This window comes from Sus scrofa, chromosome 16 (assembly GCF_000003025.6).
Source record: "Sus scrofa isolate TJ Tabasco breed Duroc chromosome 16, Sscrofa11.1, whole genome shotgun sequence".
Taxonomy (NCBI): Eukaryota; Metazoa; Chordata; class Mammalia; order Artiodactyla; family Suidae; genus Sus; species Sus scrofa.
The window spans coordinates 63,958,449-63,984,327 of NC_010458.4; the positions used below are offsets into that span (position 1 = coordinate 63,958,449).

Here is a 25,879-nt window from a genome sequence, read left to right on the forward strand (position 1 = left end):
AGGGAGGGCTGAAGGGGAAATTCTTTTTGAGTTGGGCAAGCAGTCAGATTCAGTATCAAATGCTGGCTAGACAGTGTCAGTTTCTCAGTCCTTCTGGGAATCTAAATGCAATTCCCACTAACACCTACCTCAAGGTTCCTTGACCCAACAAGCTCATTGTTAGCATCTCTTCAACAGGGCTGGTCTATGGAGAAAATTTTCTTTTCAGAATATCTTCTCTCTGGGCCTGGAAAACAGTCTCCTCCTTGCTGTGACTTCCTGCCATGACTGTTGTCAGGAGATATAAAACTCAGGGCCCCATCACCCAGTAAAACATTTCCAGGTGTTTCCATTCAAGGTTGGCCATAGAGAGGCCAAATTTGCCTTTTTGCTCCATCCTTCATCATAAGCCAAAAAAGCAAAAGGCAGTTCCACACTCAAACTGGTTCACACCCATGCTCACCATGTACCATGAAAAGGGGGAGAAAAAGAATCGTAGTCTTCATGAACTAGGGAAACTTGGACCCAGAATATGGTCACTTGGCAGCTTATCGTATCCCCTCACATTTTCCACCCCAGCTGGGCTCTTCCTCAGAATTGTTTTCCATGTGGCAGCTTGTGTTTATTCTACTGGGCTTTTGGAGAACTTGGGAAAAGGAAAAATCAACAAAGTGTATTTAGGCACATGGAAAACCATATGCTTCATAAAACTGCATATGTGCTGTGTTTAAGATGTAAAGGAAGATATGCAAAAATAAACACCTGCCAACTTTATAATCTACCTAGATTAGAAAATTCAAAAAGCCTATGTTCATATGCAAAAAATACAGCATGCCTTAAATTTCACAGACTGTTACAGCTGAAAGCTAAAAGAGCTCATTCAAGGGTTGCAAAATCAAATTCTGATGGAGAGCAGACAGGTAATATAAATGAGTGGAGTAAGCCAGGTGAGTCTAAGGAACTAGGAATGGGGGGGGATGCTGACTAAACTAGTAAATTCTCCTGACGTTTTCAATGTTGAGATGTCATGTTTATTTTAAAATATTGTACTGGCCCAACAATATACATATGCATTAAGATTTGATCCATGGATGTCCAGCATGAGACTTCTGTTCTAGAAAGATTTCATAATTAGTAGATAAGTAGTGTGATGCAAAGAAAGATATTTTCTCAAAGTCCCATGGATTGTGAATACCAGTTGTACCACAAGGCTCAGTTCTCCTAAGCCTTACCCTGTATTCTTCTCATTCTGATATTGTATGACCTACTAAACAGGAGATGGACATTTCAGGTACTCAACCATCAATTTCATTAAGGGTTTTTCCTGGTTATTTTTCATTTGTCTGTCAAGATCCATTCTGCATCCTTCTTTACCTTGTGTCACCGGGTCTCAGGAGGTGGACTTATATGGTCTATGACAATGGGCTCCATTGTCCTCTGGCTTTTAGTTGAGTTTATCCAATGGGAAGCCCCAAAAGGAGCTCAGAAGGAAGGGAGAAGGAAACTGGTGTGATCTTCTCCATTAAAGGCGCCTGGCAGGCAGCAAGCTCCAGGGAGATTATTTCTCTGGGTTTCAGTAACCACAGTCTCTCTTTGCCCCTTCAGGATTAGGGGTGGCAATGTCTCCTCATGACTGGTAGGCCCAGGGTGTGGCATCATTCCTTACTAGGTTCCCCAAACCCTGTCCATTCATTTGTAAATAAGTCCTTATTAAACTCACTTTAATTACCAATTGATGCAGGGTGACAAACCATTCTGGTTTGCCAGAAATTCTCTATTTTAGCACTGAAAATCTTAGGTCCTGGGCAATCCCTCAGTCCTGGGCAATGACTTTAGAAGTCTGTGCTAACTTGTAACCAGTATAATTTGGATACCACACTTATGTATGGTGCAGACTTGGGGTTTTATTTTCTTAGATACAACTTTTTTTCTTCTTTTAAACCAGGGCCTTAGAAGGAGGGCTTCTTTCCTAGACCCAAATGTAGAGTTGTTACAGTTGCCATTCCCTTAAAAGTGCAGCTTGAGGAGGTTCCCAGGTTTATGCTGAAGCTTGTTCTAATTTCCCTGCTGTTGAGGACTTGAGGTCACATCTTCTATACCTGAGCAAGTGTCAGATCCCAAAGCTTCAGCTCTTAAAGCCTACATCTGGGTCAGAAATTTTGCTGAAATGTCAGCCCTTCATTATTGTCCTGACTTTGATTTCTGTGTTTCTTTCTTGCCTGTAGAAATTTTTGTCTTTTATACTGGAGTATTTTATAAAATTCTATTTATTTATTCAGTCTTTCTATGAATTTGTTTTGTCATACTGTTAGAACGAAAGACCACTTTGAAATACTAAAGTTCATCGTCACCATAAACTGGAGATAGGCTTATGTGGTTTTGCTTCTGTGCTTGCATAGTTAGTAACAGAATTCATCTGACAAATTGAGGCCCAAATGCAGCAAATCTGAGGGGGCAGACTTGGATACCTAACCAAGTGTGAGTCACTTCTGATGTTAATCTGGTCTCATTTAAGGTGACTGGCACCATGAGGCAAGGTGGAAATGAAATAAATATTCATTGCCCATTCTATATTACCTAATTTGTATGTCCAAGTGTTGACAAAAGAGAAGCCTTTGCTGTCTACTTTATGAGTAATTGTAAATTAATATGCAACCCTGCACCCATCCTAGTGAGAAGAGAATAACTTAGATTTGCCAACTGTTCAAAAACATGGCCTGGTTTCAATTGCAGATGTCACCCATCCTATTTCCCACTGTTGGCAATTCAGAGGGATACAGAGACTTCCTAAGAGAAGCACTTCTGAATAACATGATAGAATCTGGAATCTAAAAATCTTAAAGTCAAGGTTAAAAGAAATACTAAAGATCATCTCATTTATTACATGAGGAAGATGAGACCCAACTTGTATTTCAGGTGTAGACACTCCTTCAAACTCCTCCAAGCACTTTTACAGCATAGCCAGTCATTTTGCTCCTGCAGCCATTTCCTTGTTACATGGCTTGCTAGACCTTTTCCACTTGAAAAGTCATATTGAACAGGATTGTAAACGTTCAATAGCTACACAGAGCTAGCAGGCAGGACTAGAGGGCTGCATCCATCAGCAGGACCTGGGGCCCAAACATTCTTCATTTGCTTAATACATTGGGTCCTGAGGTTTCCTGAGGCTTCGTCAGAAAGAAAATGCTAAGAGCATTGACACTTTGCAAATGCCAATTCGAATTTCTAGACATTTCTCCTATCATGTATGCTGTTGGCACAAAAAACCAGGCCCCCACAGGACAAAACAGGAGCCTCTGCTACTTCCCAGCTGGAGCCCTCGTTATGGGGGATTCAGCTCAAGAAGGCCCTCTCTCTCTGAATCTAATTTCTTCACGCTATAACAGGGTCTGGGGCCTGTGGGAGAAGATCGCAGAGGATTAAGTCCATGTGGCTGTGAAGCACATGGGGAAGCATTACTGTAACAGGAAAAGGAGGAAGTGGTCATCATAAACTACCATTGTCATGTCCTTTGCATTCCTTATTTTTTAAATTTTTAAAAAAATTTTTTCCATCACATTCCTTATCTTACTGAATCATTACCAAAAGACCAGTGAGTTAAGTACCACCATTAATCTCATTTAACAGATCAGAAGACTTGAGGCAGAAAGGCAGTCAAGAAGGAAGTCACGCAAGAGGTAAGTGGCAGAATCAGAACTTGATTCAGCCTTCTGACTCCAGAACCTCCAGTTCTAACCACTGTGCATGTTATGTCATATTCTGGGGAGCACCACAGTTCAAACATAACATCTATCTCTTCCTTGTGAGCTTTCTTAGGCCTGCTCCTTTCTTTTATAGTTTTAGATTTTAATAAAAATACTACTTCTTATATAAAAACACTTGGTTGAGAGCTTTATACGCATGCATTATTTCATTTATCCTCACAATCCTGTGAGGCGTTATTATCCACATCCTACCATAAGAAAACTGAGGTTGAATAGAAACTAAGCTACTAGCCCAAGGTCATATAGGAAATAGCAGAGGCCATGTTCAAATCCAGACCATCTAATTTTAAAGTCTGATCTCCTTCTCCTATACCTCACACATTAATGCATATCCTTGGAATCTTTTAAGAAAGCCAACTCCAGTCTTCTACTCAGACGTGAATCAATAATTCTGGGGTAGGCCCAGGAATCTGCATTCTCAACAAACATCCAGAACTTGAGGACTCTACGTTGCCAAACCCTCACTGTGGCATACTACCTCTGTGACTGTAACAGGTCAGGTATAAACAGATTAGTTGCAATTTAGCCATAAAATAACAAAGTAGTAGTACTAAAGTTTGCTCCTCTGCTAGTTGGGATTATCCAAACTCAGCAGGTTATGTGCTCTTGCTCACTATGTTTGCTCATTACCTTACAGATGGCCTTTTGTCTTGTCCTTGCATTTCACCCTGAGCATCAAAGTAACTGTGTTACTTGGGACATTCTTCAATCCAAGTGACAAAAACCCAATTAAAATAAACTTTATCAGACAAGGAAATACATTGGCTCATAGAACTGATGAGTCCAGGATAGAACTACCTTCAGGTATAGCTTGATCTATATGGTCACATGGTAAGAGTTCCCATTGTGGGGCAGTAGAAGCAAATCCAACTAGTATCCATGAGGATGTGGGTTCCATCCCTGGCCTCACTTAGTGGGTCAGGGATCCAGTATTGCCCTGAGCTGTGGTGTAGGTGCAGATGTGGCTTGGATCCCACGTTGCTGTGGTGTAGGCCAGCAGCTACAGTTCTGATTCCCAAGCCTGGCCTGGGAACCTCCACATGCATGGGTGTGGCCCTAAAAAGCAGTTAATTAATTAATTAAAAAATGGTCATATGCCAGCACCAGGAATTTCTTTCTTCACTGTTCAGTTTTGTTCTCCTCCATGTTGGCCTCATTCTCAGGTCTAGGCTCCCCTCAAGAGCTGATGGCCATATACAATTATAGTTTAGGTGAAACTCAGGTGAAAACAGGGAACCACATTCTCAATTGTTTTGGCAAATGAGGCTGTCTCATTAGGCTGTTTTTAGTTTTCATCTTGAACCCAGTACTGTGGCCAGAGGCTATACAATACTCTAGTTGGCTAAACATTAGTCAAGTGTCCACCCATGGGAGGCAGGGTGGGAGCAGGGTCAGCCCAACCATAACCACATGAAGTGAGAATGAGGGGGAGGCATGATGAAAGGAATAACAGGAATGGTTAATAGGCAGGCAAAAGCTATCCAAATCCAGCAATAGAGAAAGATGCCTGATTCCTGAGGCAAAGAGAGCCAGGCCACAACTGATTCTTCTCTAGGAAAATCCTTCAGGATTTCGCAGACCAGTAACTGAGTTAGGCAGGTTTGGGAACCCTAACATTTTGGGTACTGACAAAACAAAACAAACCAAACCTGGCCCTTTACAAATGTAATAAAATACACGACAGAATTTTAGGGTTGAAACGGATCTTATTGATCTTCCACTCTATCCATTTTGACATTTAAAAAAAAAATCAACCAAATTATCCATTTTGAGTTAGAAAAATCAATAAACCAGTCACTAAGCACACAAGTTTGTTGACATCTACGGAAACAGCATTGGAAGGTTTGGAGTCTTGGGTTCTGGTCCCAGAGGAAGGAGACAGGTCACCAACACAATGTGATCCCCACCTTCCTCCATCTAGTGGCTTATGACACTTTTATCAGTGACATAATATCAGGATCAGGACTGGAACCCAAGCTCCCAGGCTAGGACTCCTGCTTTCATCTTTGCAATTCTTTGTGGGAGCATATTCTTAGCCTGTCTTGGTCCTACTTTCTTTCCTCTTTATTCTGGTTATCCTTTTTACCAGTCAAGGGTTTTCCTCATTCACTCAGCCAGCATTTATTGATTACCCATCAAACATATAAGGATGTTTGGAAGGTAGCCACACGTAGCCATATGGCTATGGGAAGGTAGCCATAAGTGAGACAAAGTTGATGGCCTCAAGTTTACAACTTGGATGTCAAGGTTCTTTGAAACTCACCACTTTCCTGCCAAGTCATCCTTTTCTGCCACACTTCTCCCTTCAATCTTTAAATTTCAAGCCCCCTCCTTCACAGCAAAGGTTTATGGAGACAGATTCCATTTCCCTACTTTCCCACCCCAGAGGCCCAAAGTAACCTTTCTCAAAACTCATTCTGCACCTCCTGACACCATCCGTTAAAATTTAACGGCAAGTGCTTAGCAAAAAGATGAGCTTTACTGGCAATTCAAATCAGGTTACTGGGCACCATCTGCCTTCCTTCAAATTACTGGAAAGAAGGAATGGATCTTTGGGGCTTTGTTTATTTTTAGATTATTGCAAAGGATCCCAGAATGTTGCCTCTTGATCACGTTAATTCCCACTATAAATGAGGCCAAAATATCACAGAGGACAAGTGACCTAAACATCTCTATTTGCATGGAGTAGTTGTGGGGAAAGCAGAGTAAAGTGTTCCTGCCTCCCTGTCTTCATCCCGTCATCCCCACACTGCCCACCTTACCCCCAGACCCACCGCAGAGAAAGCAAACTGATTTGTAATGCCAAGGAGGTAGCTGGTGGAGACTTCACATGAGTAACAGGAATGCAACTGAAACATCCCATCTCTTCCCCAGGCTGTATCCAATTTAAGCCAACTTGATGGTTATATTTCACCATCCATTTCAGTTCCTGAGGTAGTTGCAACTCCAGTGAAGAATCACTCTGGAAAATACTAGACAGGTCAAGTCTGGACTTGACTGAGGACAGAAGAGTGATTCTGCATGAGTTAGGGAAGGGACCAGGCTCCCATGGTTCCCAAACTTGAATGAGCATGACTCCCCTGGGACACTGTAAAAAGGCAAAAACAAGGGACCATTTCCAGATTCATGATTTCACGTATCTGGGTAGGAGCAGACAATTTACTTTTAACAAAACACTTTGATAATTCTGACTCAGGGAATTATTCCAGGGGCCAACCTTGAGAAATTCTCTCCATGTTGTGCACCTCTCCCAGCTGTCTTTTCTAAAACTCTCTCCCTAATAGGCACTGGCTCTAGAAGGCTCCACTTAAATAGGAAACAGGTTCTCCAAGAGATAAACTGACAACTCACAGCCAACTGCAATACCATCAGCACAGATTCATGAGCAGATAGATGCCCTGAACTTGGAGGGCTGATCAGGATGGATAAAGCCTCCTGGGAGCAAGAATATAGGAAAGAATGGGAAGGCTGAGATTTGGGGGAGGGAGGTAGAGGAAAACACTAGGTCCCAAACCCAAAGGGTTTCAAGCCAAGGATGGAGAACTGCCAGGACCAAAAAAAAAAACAAAACAAACAAAAAAAAAAAAAACAAAAAAAAGAGAGTGATGGAGAGATAGAAAAGTCATGGGAAAGAATGGAAAGATTAAAAATATAATTCCCGCTCCCCTCCACTTTATTCTAGAGTATATTTTCAGGATGAAACAAACACTAGAGCATTTGATTTTCTCATTCTTGATATGGTACTGGGTATTTGCAAGGGGTGGGAGAATGTCTATATTAGCAATACTCATATTAACACATTCTTAAATTATCTTATTACCCTGACGTGTTTTGTGTACATTATGAACTATAAAAACAACTTTTGATAATTTCTGGCAGCAGTTATTTCATGTGGGAGCACTTTTGCACCATCTACTTTATTTAATGCAACAGTGCACTATATTTTATTAGCTCCCATTGTGTCCTGTCAGTACCTTGTAATTATAAAATTATGTTGTTGAATAAGTTTGGGAATTGCTAAAGTCCAAGCCTTCACTTTTTCAAGCTGTCTTGTTTGTACCCATCCAGTGACAGAAAATGCCATTCCACCAGCAGTGACAGCTCGGTTTGATGCTAGAAAACTTCTCTGGGTGGAGTATTCTTCCTTATGTGTCTAAACGTCACCATCAGTGGTAGGTTTGTCAAACACAAGTTTTTGCCTCATTAGCTCTGAAGTGGGGCTGAGAATGTGTGACTGGGACAAGTTTCCAGGAGCTGCAGGTCCAGTACCACACTTCAGAACTATTGGCCTAAGCCCATCTACCTCCCTCTAATTCCACTGTCTCTTCCCTAACTCTGATTCCCAGAATGACCAAGCAAGTCTAATTCCTTTTCATGACAAAGAACGGGCTTCAAACAGGCATCTTCCCACTGCAAGGTAAGCACCGCCAGAGCAAGGACTAGGTTTGCAACAGTGTCCCTGCTTTACTCCCAATGGTTCCAACAATGCTAGCAGCTCAATGTGTATGCAAGAAAGAACTGGTGATTGACTGGTACACAGTAATTGCTATATAATTGTGTCTTATTATGCTTATTACTTATGAGGAATAAAAATCCTGCTAGACAGACCTTCCCTCTAGAGAAGCAGTAAAATTCATTTTGACCCTGTCTAAAATGTTTCCACATGTCAGTGGGGCCTGGAATCTGATAAAGAATGTACACTTGCCTAGGGTAAGTTGTTTCCACAATTTTCTAGGACTCGTATTACTCTCCATCTCTTACTAGAATGGGCTCACAAAAGGAATGATGTGATGGATATTTTCACCAAAGGATTTTCTTATCGAGTGGAGGAAAAGAACAGAAATCAGCAGTCAGATGAGAGATGGAAGAGGAGAACCAGTGTCCCACAGAGGGTGTGCTCCAGACATGCCAGTAGTAATTTACCTCCATTAACACCCCACCGCTGGAAAAGAACAAAAAAGCAGTTGTGCAAACGGCCCAGTGTGAGGCAGCACATCTGACTCACTGCCTTCCCCAAGGGGAGTGAAACTCTGCTTGGTCTCATTCCTCATTATTGGTCTTCCTGCCTTAGGGCCGGTGTTTCTCCATTAGTGACAAAGTTGGTTGCACCTTGTAGTGGTCTTGGTGCCTCCATTTGAGGAAGAAGAATAAAAAGGGCCCTTTGACACGAATAACTCTAAAACAACTCATTTTTGTCCTAATGCCTAAGGAGAGTATTTGGGAGCTGAATGGAAAACTTCCTTTTCAGAGCCCTTCCCAGGCTCAGGAACAAGTTATTCCAAAGCCATCACAGGCGATTACCTCAGCAAAGAGACAAAAACAGAAGAAACTATTGCTATAATTACGACTAATTACAATCCCATGATTCCACTTTATCTCCACATAAGAACTTCACCAATTGGAAAATGCCATTGATCCTCTCTGCCTGAGCCAATTAGATATTTTGGTCCAATCCAGAACGGTTACCGAGCCTTTGCCAGAATAAAATTGTGTTCAGAATTTTATTTTTATAGCCTCTGAGGCATCCCAGATCTTAACAGGACACTGGAAACCATCCATTTGAGGCACATCTGCTCCAACAAGATCTGCATATTTCAAAAATCATTAAGAAGTTAATACTGAAACCCATTTTAACTTTCTCTCTGATGACAAGCTGTTTTTCAATGTTCAAGTGTTTAGATTTCCTTTAGAAAAATGGAAAGGATTCTTTACCACCTTTCAATTTTGGTCCAGATTGTGTAGACAGAAAGAGATTATAAGTGACATCTCAACTTCAGGCACCTCATTAGTTGGGGGACTTGGTTTCCGATGTTTGCTCTTCTAATAGACTGCAGCGGACTGTTGCTCTCTGGGGCGTTGGGGAATTCCATGAATCCTGCTTCCAGCCGCCCCCCCAAGGGTTTGCATACTCCAGCCTTTAAGTGGCTGTGGTATCCCTGGGCTTCCAGACATCATGGGAGGCAGTGGGGCCTCGGCTTTTTACCTGCCCTGTAATCTGAAGCAAGTTGTCTATCCCCTCAGACCCTCTGCTTGCTTGGGGTATGAAATGAATAAAATACCACCTCTGCCCCCAAATTCGATATGAGGATGAGAGGCACCATCTGTGCTGGGCACAGAGTCAGTGCCTCAACGAAATTGTTTATTTTGGTTTATTCAACCAAAAGTTAAGCACAAGAGTGGGTGCAAATATATGGGCTCTGTTTCATGTCTGCTGTAGTCTGATAAAGAGACATGAGTCAAAGAATTACTCAATTTAATTAAAAACAGAGATAAATACATTAACAAAGGAGAATTTAAAGCAGAGGAGCTGCTAGTTGGGGTGGGGCAGGGGAGAGTCAGGGGAGGGGGTCCGGGTGATCAGGGAAGATTGAGGAAGAAACACCAGAACCAAGATATGAAAGATGGGGGAGGGGGTGTTGGGAGGAGCCATGGGAGGCAGGATAAGGGAAGGAGGACCTTGGAGAGAACAAGGAAGGATGGCAGAGAAAGGGTTGGATTAATCACTGGCAATTTCACATAAATTACTAGGAAGCTTTCTTCAGTGAAGCCTTTGATTTAAATGACAAAATTTTACAAGTATGTCTTAAGAACAAACTTTTAACCTTGCTATGAAATAAGATGTATTGTCAGGAATACTTCTTGATCCATTTCACAAATTTCTCTAAAAAACTGCTTACTTTATGTGAAAGAGGGAAAAAAGGGGGGAAATATGATATGTAGTTATATAGCTACAGAACTACATCTGGCAGAAAAATACAAAATGAATGCATTATAATTTGTTATAAATTATAAGAAATGGATTTGGAGTTGATGAATGATCTGAGATAGAGTCTCACTGCTGCTTGTGTCATTCATACTTCCTTTTGTATCCATAGAAACTTGGTTCCAGGACCTCCCTGCTCCCTTTATCAAAATGCAAGGATGCCGGAAATAAACCCTGACACCTATGGTCAATTAGTCTTTGACAAGGGAGGCAAGAACATAAAATGGGAAAAAGAAAGTCTATTCAGCAAGCATTGCTGGGAAACCTGGACAGCAACATGCAAAGCAATGAAACTAGAACACACCCTCACACCATGCACAAAAGTAAACTCAAAATGGCTGAAAGACTTAAATATACGACAGGACACCATCAAACTCCTAGAAGAAAACATAGGCAAAACACTCTCTGACATCAACATCATGAATATTTTCTCAGGTCAGTCTCCCAAAGCAATAGAAATTAGAGCAAAAATAAACCCATGGGACCTCATCAAACTGAAAAGCTTTTGCACAGCAAAGGAAACCCAAAAGAAAACAAAAAGACAACTTACAGAATGGGAGAAAACAGTTTCAAATGATGCAACTGACAAGGGCTTAATCTCTAGAATATATAAACAACTTATACAACCCAACAGCAAAAAAACCCAATCAATCAATGGAAAAATGGGCAAAAGACCTGAATAGACATTTCTCCAAAGAAGATATACAGATGGCCAGCAAACACATGAAAAAATGCTCAACATCGCTGATTATAAGAGAAATGCAAATCAAAACTACCACGAGATACCACCTCACACCAGTCAGAATGGCCATCATTAATAAGTCCACAAATAACAAGTGCTGGAGGGGCTGTGGAGAAAAGGGAGCCCTCCTGCACTGTTGGTGGGAATGTCAACTGGTACAGCCACTATGGAGAACAGTTTGGAGATACCTTAGAAATCTATACATAGAACTTCCATATGACCCTGCAATCCCACTCTTGGGCATCTATCCGGACAAAACTCTACTTAAAAGAGACACATGCACCCGCATGTTCATTGCAGCACTATTCACAATAGCCAGGACATGGAAACAATCCAAATGTCCATCGACAGAGGATTGGATTCGGAAGAGGTGGTATATATACACAATGGAATACTACTAAGCCATAAAAAAGAATGAAATAATGCCATTTGCAGCAACATGGATGGAACTAGAGAATCTCATACTGAGTGAAATGAGTCAGAAAGACAAAGACAAATACCATATGATATCACTTATAATTGGAATCTAATATCCAGCACAAATGAACATCTCCTCAGAAAAGAAAATCATGGACTTGGAGAAGAGACTTGTGGCTGCCTGATGGGAGGGGGAGGGAGTGGGAGGGATCGGAGCTTGGGCTTATCAGACACAACTTAGAATAGATGTACAAGGAGATCCTGCTGAATAGCATTGAGAACTATGTCTAGATACTCATGTTGCAACAGAACAAAGGGTGGGGGAAAAAATGTAGTTGTAATGTATACATGTAAGGATAACCTGACCCCCTTGCTGTATAGTGGGAAAATAAAAAAAAAAATATTAAAAAAAAATGCAAGGATGCTCAATCCCTTATCCTAAATGGCATAGTACTTGCATATTACCTAGACACAGCCTCCTGTATAATTTAAATTATCTCTAAATTACTTATAATACCTAGTACAATGTAAATGCTATGTAAATAGTTGTCAATACAGTGTAAGTGCTATGTAAATTCAAGTTTTGCCTGCTGGAACTTTCTGGAATTTTTTTCCAAATATTTTTGATCTGCATTTGGGTTTGAATTTGAGGATTGAGAACCTGTGGATATGGAAAGTGACCATACTTAGGGTTTTCTCTGTGCCTACATGACATGTATCAGTGAATGTTCACAACCACCCAGGGAGCTACGCAGTGTCCTCCTCCTTCTCATCATCATTATCATCATCTCCCCTTTATAGAAGAAGAGACAAGCTTCAAAAAACTAAGTAGCATGTCCAATGTTACACAGATAGTAAGTAACTGGCATTTTAATACTAGCAACTAGCTCCCAAATCTGCACCCTTAAAACAACAGTGTAAATCATTTGCCCTGTGTGGTCTGGAAGGTAGCTGTGAAGATCAAGGAGTCATGAATGTCTTTGTTTAAAAACAAAAAGCAAACAAAATGACAAGACCTTACACCAAGGTAAGAGACTGCCAGGATGAGCATCTCTGCTCTCCTGCCATGAAACCCAGACCCTTTCAGGTTCACCCCAACTTTATTCCAATTGTCCAAGCTGCGACCTCAGAAGAATTTTGTTGTTGTTGTTGTTGTTGTCTTTTTGCCATTTTTCTTAGGCCGCTCCCACGGCATATGGAGGTTCCCAGGCTAGGGGTCTAATCGGAGCTGTAGCCACCAGCCTACGCCAGAGTCACAGCAACACAGGATCCGAGCCGAGTCTGCAACCTACACCACAGCTCATGGCAACGCCACATCCTTAACCCACTGAGCAAGGCCAGGGATGGAACCCGCAACTTCAGGGTTCTTAGTTGGATTCGTTAACCACTGAGCCACAACGGGAACTCCAGAAGAAATTTTTTTTAAGCAGGGGGCTTCCCCTGAGACCAGGGGCTTATGGGCCCACAGAAAGTGCAAAGTATTACAAGCGTGTTCACATGTGCATTTTCCTTGAGGATGCTATCCAAAATATTTACAAACTTCTGGGCATAGAAACATTCTCACTAAATTCTGATTCAATTAAGTTGATTCAGGACAGGAAAGGAATGGGAATTCAGGAGAAATTTTTAAAATTTTCTCCTGAAATCACCTGCTCACTAAATACTACAAGTGGGCCTATAATGTGTGAACCCAGAGTTCTAGCCACAATGGGGCAAATTACTCCTTTTTTATGCACTTTCAAAAAAACTGCCTTACTTCTCTATATAAATTTGCATATTAAGGAGTTATGTAACCTTGCAGAGAAAAAGTGTCTAAAACACATTACACTCTGAACTGTCTAAATCCTTCAGATACTCTACAGTCTATGCCGCTATATATTAAGACTGCTTTAGCAGAGCTGCAATCAGTACATACACTCCCCTCTTCACAGGGTATTTCACTCAAACATTTTCCTGCACTGGCCCAGCCCATACACTTGTGATTTTAATAATGATAGTACTCCATTCTATTAACATGTCTTGAATGAATTTAAATTTTTAAAAGAAACTCTCAATTTTAGATTCTCAACTCTTTGACTTTCACTTTCAATTTAAAAAAAAAATGATACAGAAAATGATAAAAATGGATAATGTAAAGATTTCAGAGCATGGGCTTTGTAATTCAACAGACCTGTACTGGAACTCCATTTCTGTCTCTTATAAGCTATGTGACCTTGAAGAGTCACTTAAACTCTCTGAGCCCCAGTCTCCTCGTAAAATAGGGATAACAGCAGTATCTCCCTCTACAAACTGTTGCAATATTAAGCTAATTAATATGCTTAAAGTGCTTTGCAGAGTGCCTGCTACCTGCTAAAAGTTTGGTAAGTGTTGTCTATAGACTTAATAGTCAGAAAATAGGGAATAGGACCCACTAAGAGCATTTTCTTTAAGAAGGGTAAAGACATATTTTTCCAAGGTCATAAGGAAAGGAAATCTGGGAAATAGGTAGAGATCAATTGGTCACATGTTGGTATTGATTTACTGGCCAATTCCAAGTTTGGGTGTCTGAAACGAACATATTCAGTACTAAAATAAGGACGGCAACTTGGGGCTGGTGAGCATGAATAAATATAGCCAGAGAATAAATATACCCTGCGTGTCCCTGGCACGGTGCATCTGTTCAGTCTCACTGTTCCCCACCTCCCTACAAAGCAAATCCTTCCAAGTCAACTCAGCCCTCCACTATCAAGGAGGCTTTTCTGACACCTCCCCTGACTGAATGTTAGAATATGCAAGCTAGACAGAACCATGGTGATTGTCTTGTCCAACTTTACAGATCAGAAAATGAGAAGCTCAGGCAAGGGAAATGAATTTCCCAAGGTTGCATAATTTCTGAAGGGCAGAATTTGTATAGAATTCTATCCCTTCTAACTATCAGCCTAGGGATTTTTGATTCAGTCATTTGTGTTCCACCTTCATGATTTTATTTTCCTGTGGACATCCTATATTTCATTTACTTAATTTTGGATTATCTCTTTCTTTTTTTGCTAAAAATATACATAAAAGGAAACTTTATATGTACTATTAATGGAGAAAACAGTATTACTTAAAAAATAGTCATAAAACTCAATTGCAGAACAATTACATTGAATCCCAGCTAAAATATACAATATTTTATTAAAGGATTATAGCCCAGGGTAAAGGCTCTTCTTTACAAAAAAAAAAAAAAAAAAAAAAAGGAAATTAACATTGGTTCAAGTGGAGCTGAACAAGGACCATCAAACCAGGATTCTATCAAATGAAAACTCATCAAACTTTCCTCTTTGAGAATGGAGAAACAGTGAAAAGGGAATAACCATACTGCTTGGTAATGAGGACTGTGAATTTGGGAAATGCCATCCTGCTCCAGACTACTTTGTTTTACTTTCAGGTATCCCCTTATGCCATCTTTCACCTCATCACTCACTCACTCTGGAACAGTCCCTGGAGGACTTTTTTGTTGTTGTTGTTATTTCCCCAACACAATTTTTCCCCCCACTGTACAGCATGGGGACCCAGTTACACATACATCTTACATACTTTTTTCTCCCATTGTCATGCTTCGTTGTAAGTATCTAGACATAGTTCTCAGTGCTACACAGCAGGATCTCATCGTTAATCCATTCCAAAAGCAATAGTTTACATCTGTTAACCCCAAGCTCCCAATCCATCCCACTCCCTCCCCCTCCCCCTGGGGCAACCACAAGTCTATTCTCTAAGTCCATAATTCTCTTTTCTGTGGAAAAATTCATTTATGCTGTATATTAGATACTAGATATGAGTGATATCATATGGTATTTGTCTTTCTCCGGCTTATTTCACTCAGGATGACAGTTTCTAGTTCCATCCATGTTGCTGCAAATGGCATTATTTCATTCTTTTTTATGGCTTAGTAGTATTCCACTGTGTATATATACCACCTCTTCCTAATCCAATTATCCGTCAATGGACATTTGGGTTGTTTCCATGTCTTGGCTATTGCGAATAGAGCTGCAATGAACATGCGGGTGCATGTGTTTTTTTAAGGAAAATTTTGTCTGGATATATGCCCAAGAGTGGGATTGCAGGGTCATATGGTAGTTCTATGTATAGTTTTCTAAGGTACCTCCACACTGTTCTCCATAGTAGTTGTACCAGCTTACATTCCCACCAACAGTGAAGGAGGGTTCCCTTTTCTCCACACCCCTTCCAGCACTTGTTATTTGTGGACTTATTAATGATGGCCATTCTGACTGGTGTGAGGTGGTATCTCGTGGTAGTTTTGATTTGCATTTCTCTAATAATTAAGGATGTTGAGCATTTTTTCATGTGTTTGTTGGCTACCTGTACATATTCTTTGTAGAAATGTCTGTTCAGGTCTTTTGCCCATTTTTCCATTGGGTTGTTGGCTTTTTTGCTGGTGAGTTGTATAAGTCATTTTTACTTATACAATGACTTAAAAACTTAAACATAAGACATGATACCATCAAACTCCTAGAAGAGAAGATAAGCAAAACATTCCCTGACATATATCATACAAATGTTTTCTTAGGTCAGTCTCTCAAAGCAAAAGAAATAAAAACAAAAATAAACCGGAACTTATCAAACTTATAAGCTTTTGCATAGCAAAGGAAACCATTTTTAAAAAAATCAAAAAGACAACCCACGGAATGGGAGAATATAGTTGCAAACAAAGCAACCAACAAGGGCTTAATCTCCAAGATACACAAACAATTCATACAAATCAATAACAAAAAAACCCAAACAACCCAATTGGAAAATGGGCAGAAGACCTAAATAGACATTTCTCAAAAGAAGACAGGTGGATGGCCAGTTGGCACATGACAAGATCCTCAACATTGCAAATTATTAGAGAAATGCAAACCAAAAGTACAAGGAACCACCTCACAACAGTCAGAATGGCCATCAGTAATGTCTACAAATAACAAATGCTGGATAAAGTGTAGAGAAAAGGGAACCCTGCTACAGTGTTGGTGGGAATGTAAATTGGTACAGCCTCTAGGGAGAACAGTAGGAACCCAGAGAACAGGTTCTGCAGAAAACTAAATATAGAACCACCATATGATCCAGCAATCCCACTCCTAGGCATATATCTGGACAAAGTTACAATTCAAAAAGATATCTGCACCTATGTTCATTGCAGCACTATTTGCAATAGCCGAGACATGGAAACAAACTGAATGTCCATTGACAGGTGAATGGATTAAGATGTGGTACATATATACAATGGAATACTATACAGCCATAAAGAATGAAATAATGCCATGTGCAGCAACATGGATGCAACTAGAGATTCTCATACTAAGTGAAGTCAGTCAGAAAGAGAAAAACAAATACCATACGATATCCCTAAAATATGGTATGAATGAACCTATTTACAAAACAGAAACAGACTCAAAGACATCAAGAATGGACCTGCTGTTGCCAAGGAGGTGGGGGAGGAGGGGATGGTATGGGATCTGGGGTTAGTAGGTGAAAACTGTTGGATTTATAATGGATAGGCAATGGCATCTTGCTGTGTAGTACAGGGAACTATATCCAATCTCTTGGGATAAAATATATTGTAAGATAGTATTAGAAAAATAATGTATATATGTATGACTGAGTCACTTTGCTGTACAGCAGAAACTGGCACAATATTGTAAATCAACTATATTTTAATTTAAAAAGTGCAAATAATATAATCAAATACAAAAATATACAGAGTAATTGGTAAGAGTTATGGGCAGGCTGGGAAGGAGATGTAACATTGCGGTCTGGCATTATTGGGAAAGGCTTCTTGGAAGGCAGGACCATTGCAAAGGGGGACGGCATTCCAGACAAAAGGACAGAGTGAGCAAAGGGACCAGCTATCAGGGCGAAGGTGGCTCCTTATGTTAATATCTGATAGACTGATAACAGTAGAACAAACAACCCAGCCATAGGGCAGCAGCAGGTTACACATCGTAGCTATAACTTTTAGGAATCAACTTTAATAAATTCTATAAGAAATAAGTTCCTCCATTCTTAAGAGTGGCCTTGGATCACCAGGGAGGTTTCCCCAAGGATGCTTTAGATTTCAATTGTGTTCCTGACAAAGGTCAGCCAAGGGCATGGCCTAGAATATCAACTCAGGGGCAGGAAGTTTCAGTCATCCTCAGCCCCTTAGAGAGAGGTAAAAAAGTCTACCTATTAGGATTGTTCACCTTGGAAGCCTCGAGGTACACTGGTAAGGCAAGAGCTTAAGAAATAAGACTTGCTCCTTACAGTTAAGTGCCAAGTGCTGTCAATAACTTAGGGCTGGTTCATTATGGACCTATTTCAGTTAATCCTCTACAGGCAACAATCCTGCTCTTTTCAGGGACTATAGAAGCCTGGGGAAGACTATTCCTTTCTCAGTGAGGTGTGAGGGCAAAGAACCATCCATCTTTAATAAATCTCCAGGCTCAGAGCATTCTCCTTGTTGTAGCTAGTGCAAAATCTGCAGGTCTGTGAAAAGTTCAACATCCATTCTTCCCTTTTATGATTAAAGAACAATAACTTATTAGACATTCTATTTTCTCTATTAGATGATAAGCTTCTAGAACAGTCATTAATAAATTCACTTAGCTGTGTATTAATTCAATTAACAGCTGAATGTCTCTATTCCATGCACCTCCATTTTAGCATCTAAATACTAGACTGCACTCATTTCCAGACTTGGGGTCTGACCTTTATCTTCATCTTCACCCTCATCTCCCACAACCTTGTGCCTAAAACTAGGCTCCAGCCACACTGAGTCTGCTTCCTGGTCTGTGAGCTGGGCTTCCATCCTACCACTATAGGGCTTTCACACATGTTTATCATGCCAATCTTAGCTCAAATCTAACTTTGCAACCCCTGTCCAACACAGACTAGGTCAGCTTCTTGAGTTACCAGCAACTGAGTATCTGTTGCCTCATTGGCTGTAAACTCCATGATGCAAGGATCTTGTCTGTTTTTACTCCCCAGCATCTAGTACAATGCCTAGATTGTAAGCATTCAATAATAAGTCTATTGTTTGAGGGAATAAACACATGAACAAATGGGGTCCTTTCTCCTGGAGTGCTGTCAGATCCTTGTGGACAATGATGGCATCTCATGGTCCTAGTACCTAGCACAAGGCCTGGCATATGAACACTTAGTAAATACATATTGAAATGAATGAATGAATGAATGAAACTTCCATGTGCAAGCCACCACTTTCAAGTGCCATGAATAATAAAAACCAAACAAATATTAAAAATAAAAACATGTAAATACATGGTCTCAAACCTCAACAAGTTTTGCAAACTAGAGCAAAGGGAGCAAGTACACAAATAACCATAACAAATGGTGAAAAGGAGTAGAGTGAACACCAAGAGGCTCAGGAAGTTCAGAATCAGGGAAAATCATATCCAAGGAAGGGGTAGGAAAAGGGGAGCATATAGCACAGCAAGATGATGGAGAGGTTTCAGAGAGGAAGAGGCCCTGAGCTCAGAGACTGTTCTGGGCTTTACGTGGAACCATGTGTCCAGTGCTCTGTTATGCAGAGTTATTCCTGGCGTAACTTGGGTGGAGGGGGTAACTTCTACCACTGTTCCACTTCTGAGGTCTTTATTTATGAAAGCTCAAAACAGGGCAGACAATTTAAAAACCTAGAGAGGGTAAAAAGTTAAGATAACCAAAAGATAGAGGTTGGCTGTATGACTGTGGCTGGTTTTCAAAGTACATCCCCTACCCGACAAGCAAAAGCAGTTGCCCTTCAACTACTGCCCGTTGTTGCCACGTGTGAACAAGGGCTCTGAGTAGTGATGTCATCCCATTTTTCCCTCAAGAAAAAAACAGAAATCCAGATTCTTCAGTGAAATCCTCCAATTTTCAAATGTTGGCAACTACTTCAATTTTTTGGTTCAAAAACACCCTTTGGTCAAACAGAACATATCCATGAATGTCATCCAGACTGCAGGCCATATTCAGCCATGCACAGCTGGTTTGCAACCTCTGGCCTAAACAGATGGGATTCATGAAAATTGAAACCACCATTTTGCACCCACGAGATTAGTAAATGTTAAGAAATCTGTTCAAATTGAACACTGCCAAGGAAGTGGAGCAACAGGAACACTCAGAGACAACTACTGGGAGTGACGATTGGAACAGACATTCTAGAAAATAAATGGTGTTATCTTGTAAAGATAAAGATATGCATATTCTATTACCTAGCAGTTCCACTCCTAGGCATATGCCCTAGGCAAATCATTACAAATGTGCACAAAGACATATATGAAAGAATATTGATTGGTGCATTGCTTGTTATAGCCAGAAACAGGGAACAAACTAAGGCCAAATGCTGGAAGAATAAACTGTGGCACCCCTGTAGAATAGACTGAAAATAACAAAACTGCTATCAATTAACATGGATCTGCTATGAGGTTCACATGACTTCCGAAGTCTTGACATCTCTAAAGTGAAACATTCCTGGATATTACTAATCTACTGTTAGAACTTTTATTCATCCAGAAACTATAAGCATACATATGCATGGCACTCTGCTGGGTACTTGAAGAAGCAGTGGTAAACCAAATAGAGTCTATCCCTATCTTCAGAGTGTGGTCGGAGACAACAATAAACATACAGGCAAATAGAGAATCACAAAGTTCAAAGAGCAGGATGCTATGAGAAAGCGCAATGGAGAAAGAACACAGTGTAGACAGAGTGGAGAGGTCTACAGAGAGAGCCTGGAAACAGCTTAGATGCTCACATGAACAAAAAGATCAGCATGGCAGGAGCATTGAGCACTAACACGCAAATGCTTGCTAGCAATGAGGGATAATCTGTATTCATCCTTCTACCCAATTATCAAGATACCTGGCAAGCCAGAATGATGTATGAAATCAAAATGACAGAACAAAACCAAGTGGATTTGATCCATAGGCTCTTGCTGCATTAACATGAAAATCTATTAAACTACCCATTGGCTAGAAGGAAAAGAAGAGTAAGCTCCCATTTCTCCCTTTTGCTCCTGCTGAGAGTTCAAGATAAGGTTAAGTCTAGATACTCAGGGTTTCAGAGTTCACTGCCCCCAAATAGTTTCAGATATTGAAGATAGACAAATTCACGTGAGATACTCAGCTTCATGCAAGAAAAGTATTACAATCATTCAGTGGTTGTTTTTTTCCTCTTGATTTTTAAAAAACTTTTATTGGAGTATAGTTGATTTACAATGTTGCGCTAGTTTCAGGTATACTGCAAAGTGATTCAGATATGTGTGTGTGTATCAATTCTGGGATTAACATATACACACTATTGCATGTAAAATAGATAACCAACAAGGACCTATTGTATAGCTCAGTGAACTCAATATTCTGTAATAATCTATATGGGAAAAGAATCAGTGCTTGCTTTTCTCATAGTTTCTAATTCACAGACTGTTGCATCTCTATGTCATACACACACACCCAACACCCATGCATACACATACTATATACACACACAAATAATTTCAGAAACCAATCTAAAAAGTTTCTGTCTTCACTATTTGATCTTGTTTCTTGGCCAAAAAACCCCAGCGGGGTATATATCATATGACATAGTTAAACTTTTTTTTTTTAATTTATCTTCTAGGTTAATTATAAATAGGACAATGACAGGGAACCTTGCAATAGCCTACCAGGGGCCTTGCAGTACACACCACTGCCTTTTAGGAACAGGCAAGCAGTGTTTTAATCTCAGTAGTGGGTTTTGCCAAAAGCCATCCATAACTAATTTTGAAGTCAGATTCCACAAGACCTATTCAGTGTCTGGCTAAATCTCATGGAACATCTCATTTCCTTTCAATTTTTCATTACTTTGAATTAAAAATAAAAAAAGCTAACAAGCATAGCTTACGTGGATATTTCTAAATTAAAACACAGCAGCATTCTCATTCATTGTGTTGTTTACTGGGCCAACTCCCAGTCCCTCTTCTCCCCTCTTCCATATCCACAGCTAGTTTTGCAATGCCCACTCTGTGCTCTTAAAGAACATGACCTGATCTTGTGCCACACAGAAGATGTGGAGAATGGCTTCTTTTTTATCACATAGTTCTTTGATAGTTCACATAGTTTTAGGTGCATTGAACATCTGCATCCCAATCTCACACCAAACAGCTTCCATTTCTAAGAGATCCAAATGGCACTAGCAAGCAAGGAAGGGTAGGGTTCAGGAAGGATGCGGAGTTGAACTGTCCTGGAACTTTAAGCAAATGAATCCTTTTGTAGAATCCACACCTGAGTCAAATGTCTGTGAAATTTCTCATGGAAAAGGAAAGTCCACTTACATGTGCAGTCCACTTATATGACCTCATTGGACTCATAAAGTCTAATGTTTTCTGCTCTCAGATTCTTTTTGAAATTAAGAGGTCAAATCTTCCTTGAGTTTCTGAACACTGCTTATGTTTTGATCTTCTTCTACCTCCCTGATCATGTTCATTCATTTATTCAACAAATATTTTTGAGCACCTGCTAGGTTAACAGGGATTGTGCTAAGCGTGAGGATTACTTTGGTGGGAGGGGTAAATTATGGTTTGCAATCTTTCAGCCCCACCCACATCTTTGTAACAGGGTATACATTCATCCAGTACAGTATAACTTGTGGTGCTGCTTAGAGGTTGTTTTGGCTTAGGTCACGTGTCAAGCCCTAGCCAACAGAATTGGAGCAGGTGTGACATACAGCACATCCAAGCAGAAGCTTTCAAAGGTATCACCAATTTCCGCAGACGTCTTGCTCTTCTTCTTCTTCCCAATAAAAGCATATCCCAGCTAAAGACTGTTATCTCCACTGAACCCTGGAATGAGAAGGTACATGGAGCAGATGGCAGCCTGGAATAGAGCCACTCTGACCCACACTAGAACATGAGTATTATAGGAGTGAAAAAGTGTTATTTGCAGGAAGCCACTGAGATTATGGGGCAGTTTGTTACTATAGCAAGCCTGACTAAAGTACTTATTAATGCAGCAAATCAGATTTGATCATTGCTCTAATGAATCTAATAGTCTAGTCAGGGGAGCCAGACAATAAGCATATGAACCAACAAATAATTATGCAGCCATCTAATAACACCTCTTTATTCTACACAAATTCCGCTTCCTCACCCAAGCAAATGTGGCCCTGGCCCTCCTCTCTTCTGGCCACATTCTCTCCCTTGGCAACTTTTTCCTCATAACTTCATAGATGCTTCAGTGAGGCTTCAGTCCATTTCCCTAGTCTGGCCTTTATTTATAACTACCAGATCCAGGAGTTCCCACTGTGGCTCAGTGGTAATGAACCGGACTAGTATCCATGAGGATGCCGGTTCAATCCCTGGCCTCACCCAATGGGTCAGGGATCCAGCTTGCCATGAGCTGTGGTGTAGGTCACAGACATAGCTCGGATCCCATGTTGCTATGGCTGTGGGGGTAGGCCTGCAGCTGTAGTTCCAATTTGACCCCTAGCCTGGGAACTTCCATATGCTGTGGCTGTAGCCCTAAAAAGCAAAAAAAAAATAAAATAAAAATAAAAAATAAATTAAAAAAACTCCAGATCCATATTCCCAGCAGAGAGCAGGATATCATGTCTGCAGATTGCTTTTTTACTCTTAAACTCAACATAACTAGCACCAACTTTATGTACTATTTCTCATGGTTTCTGTGGGTCAGGAACTCAGGAAGGCCTTAGCTGGGCCGTTCTTCCCTGATGTTTCTTAATAGTGCTAGAATAGTGAGGGGCTGCACCTGCTAGTCCATTCAAGCTTCTCTCTCTTTTTCTGTAAGCGTGGTCTTGGGCTTTCTTGTAGCATGGAAACCTCTGAGTAGCCAGGCTGTTTACATGATGACTGAAGATATCAAGGGTGAAAAAATTCCAGACAGCATAGCAGAAGTTGGATCACTTTTTGCAACTTCCCGTCAGAAGTCATATATGTCTCTTTCACCAAATTGTTTTGGTTGCAGTGGAATAAGGCCACTCAGATTCAAGAGGAGGGGAATTAACCTTTATTTTTGATGTGGTAGGAAAGGAGGTACTGTTGTGGCTATCTTTGGAAAATATTTTTTCGACACCATCCCTCAGATCCTCTTCCCGACTACTTTACTGAGACTGCTACCAAATCTTTCGTAGGTGTTCTCTGCTTTCTATTCTAATGACACTGTCTTCATGATCAGGTTCAAATAACTTTTGATACGAGTTAACAGTGATACTAGCTACTTCAATGTCTTTTCTTTCTCTCCACTACTACCTAGTCTTTCTCTCTAAAGCACAGCCCTCACATCTGCAGAGCAAATGGCACATCGTTGGTGCTTGTTAAATATTGGGTTTTCCTGAAAGTTTTTGAGGATCCTTCATTATCTGTTGAGTTAGGAACAAAGCTGTTGGTCTGACATTGAAAGCCTTCCATAATACTCATTAATTTATTCAACAAATATTTATTGAGCCAGATACGGTGCTCGGAGTTGGAGATAAAATGAAGACCAAGAACGTGTTCCCTGCCTTCGTAGAAGTTCTGTATAGTGAGAGAAAAGGGTAAAGATTCTTTTCTTCCTTCATTCAAAAAAAGAATGTGTTGAAGAGACAGCTGTTTGCCTGACAGACATGATCCTAATCTATTCTAGGTGGAATGACATTAATATATATTAATATGGCCACATTTTGTCATATTTGACACACAGATTGAATTTACTAGTACTCTTCCTTTTGAAATACCTGCTCTGAATAATCTGGACTATTTATTCCCCTTTTGTGTCTAGAAAGTTCCCATTTCTGTGTTTTAGTTTATGTGGGTCTCTTTGTCTTCAATTCTTATCATTCCTGCCAAATCTTTACATCCTATCTCAAATTTTGCATACTGTTAAGAAATGCCTTATTCTGCTCTCCAACTGAGTGCGGACTCTTCCTCCTTTTGTACCTCCACAGCACGCTGCTTGCATCTCTCAGGCCATTTTTATGTTCTGCTTTGTATACTCAACAATTAAGTACGAGTCTTAGCTTCCCTGCTGGACTAATAGGCAATTGAAGGCAAGGACTGTGTCCAACTCACCTTTATTGGTCTTTGTTGCCTATACTTATGGTAGATACTTGACATTTATCTAATTAATGGATTGTCTAGGAACAAACTTGAAGAAATACTGATATATTGGTAAATTAGGAATATTGCAGAATTTGGTTATAAATTCTCAGAAATCCAATTTGAATTGGCTTCAGTAAGAAGTGAAAGTATTGGCTGATATGATTAGCTCCATGAATTGCCACTGTGCTGCTTTTTTCTCAGACAAATCTCAGCTTGCCCACCAGGCAAATATCCTATACGCTTAAGGACTCCCTAGGAAAGAGAATAACCCTTTGCTGAGTTTCAGGAGTATCAGTGACTCAGCCAAGGCCACATGCATGACTCTGGACCCATCACTGTGCCCAGGGAAGTGGCCCCCTGCACCACATCTTAGGGGAGATGGAAGACCATCGAAACTCTAGAGCAGAGGAAGGATGAATTGTCAAGTAGCAGTGTGAGAAACACAGTCTGACGGAAATGTGAAGGGTGAACTGATGACAATGCCAAAAGGGAGGAGACAGAAATCATATTTGAATTCCAAGACTGGGACCTCAACTCCTTTTGTAGGAAAGATCAGCCAAAGCAGAGGAACAGGAAGCATCCTAGGAGACCTAACCTGAAATGCCATGGGCAGCAGTTGGACAGAACTTTCCACCAGGAACACACGGCAGTGAGGGAACCGCGGATCAACAACAGAACAGGAGTCAGGACACTTGAGTTATCTCCTGGCTCTGCCACTTAGTCTCTACATGATCTTGGGCAAAGAACTTAGACTTTCCGGAACTCAGTTTCCTCATTTCCAAAATAAGGAGGCCTGTGCAGTCACCAACTTCCTTTTCCGTCCTGACATTCTGCATTGTTATTTCTGGAGATGGTTAAAAATGATCTTTCCTCATAATAGCTCTGGAATTCACTTCTTCCTACTTCATGGCCCAGGTCTCCAGAGAGTCATTAAGAGTATGACTTCTCAGAAAGAGAAAGACACATACCTTATGGTTTCACTCATATGTGGAATTTAAAATGTGGCACAAAGTTCCTATCTACAGAACAGACACAGACTCATAGACAGAACAGACTTGTGGTTGCCAAGGGGGGAGTGCAATGGACTGGAAATCTGGGGTTAGTAGATACAAACTCATGCATTTAGAATGTATAAGCTATGA

At 40.6% G+C, this 25,879-nt stretch overlaps 1 protein-coding gene and 1 long non-coding RNA gene across 3 annotated transcripts in view; one reads left to right on the top strand and one right to left on the bottom strand.

Moving 5' to 3' along the window:
- The window catches only part of LOC110257290, an 87,067-nt gene extending 76,339 nt beyond the window's left edge, over positions 1 to 10,728 (top strand). The window contains exons 2-4 of the long non-coding RNA XR_002339713.1: positions 3,607 to 3,656; positions 8,090 to 8,160; positions 10,619 to 10,728. This is a non-coding gene — a long non-coding RNA (uncharacterized LOC110257290). The remainder of the gene's footprint in view (positions 1 to 3,606; positions 3,657 to 8,089; positions 8,161 to 10,618) is intronic.
- The window catches only part of ADRA1B (adrenoceptor alpha 1B), a 460,716-nt gene that overhangs the window by 408,326 nt on the left and 26,511 nt on the right, over positions 1 to 25,879 (bottom strand). The window lies entirely within an intron of this gene.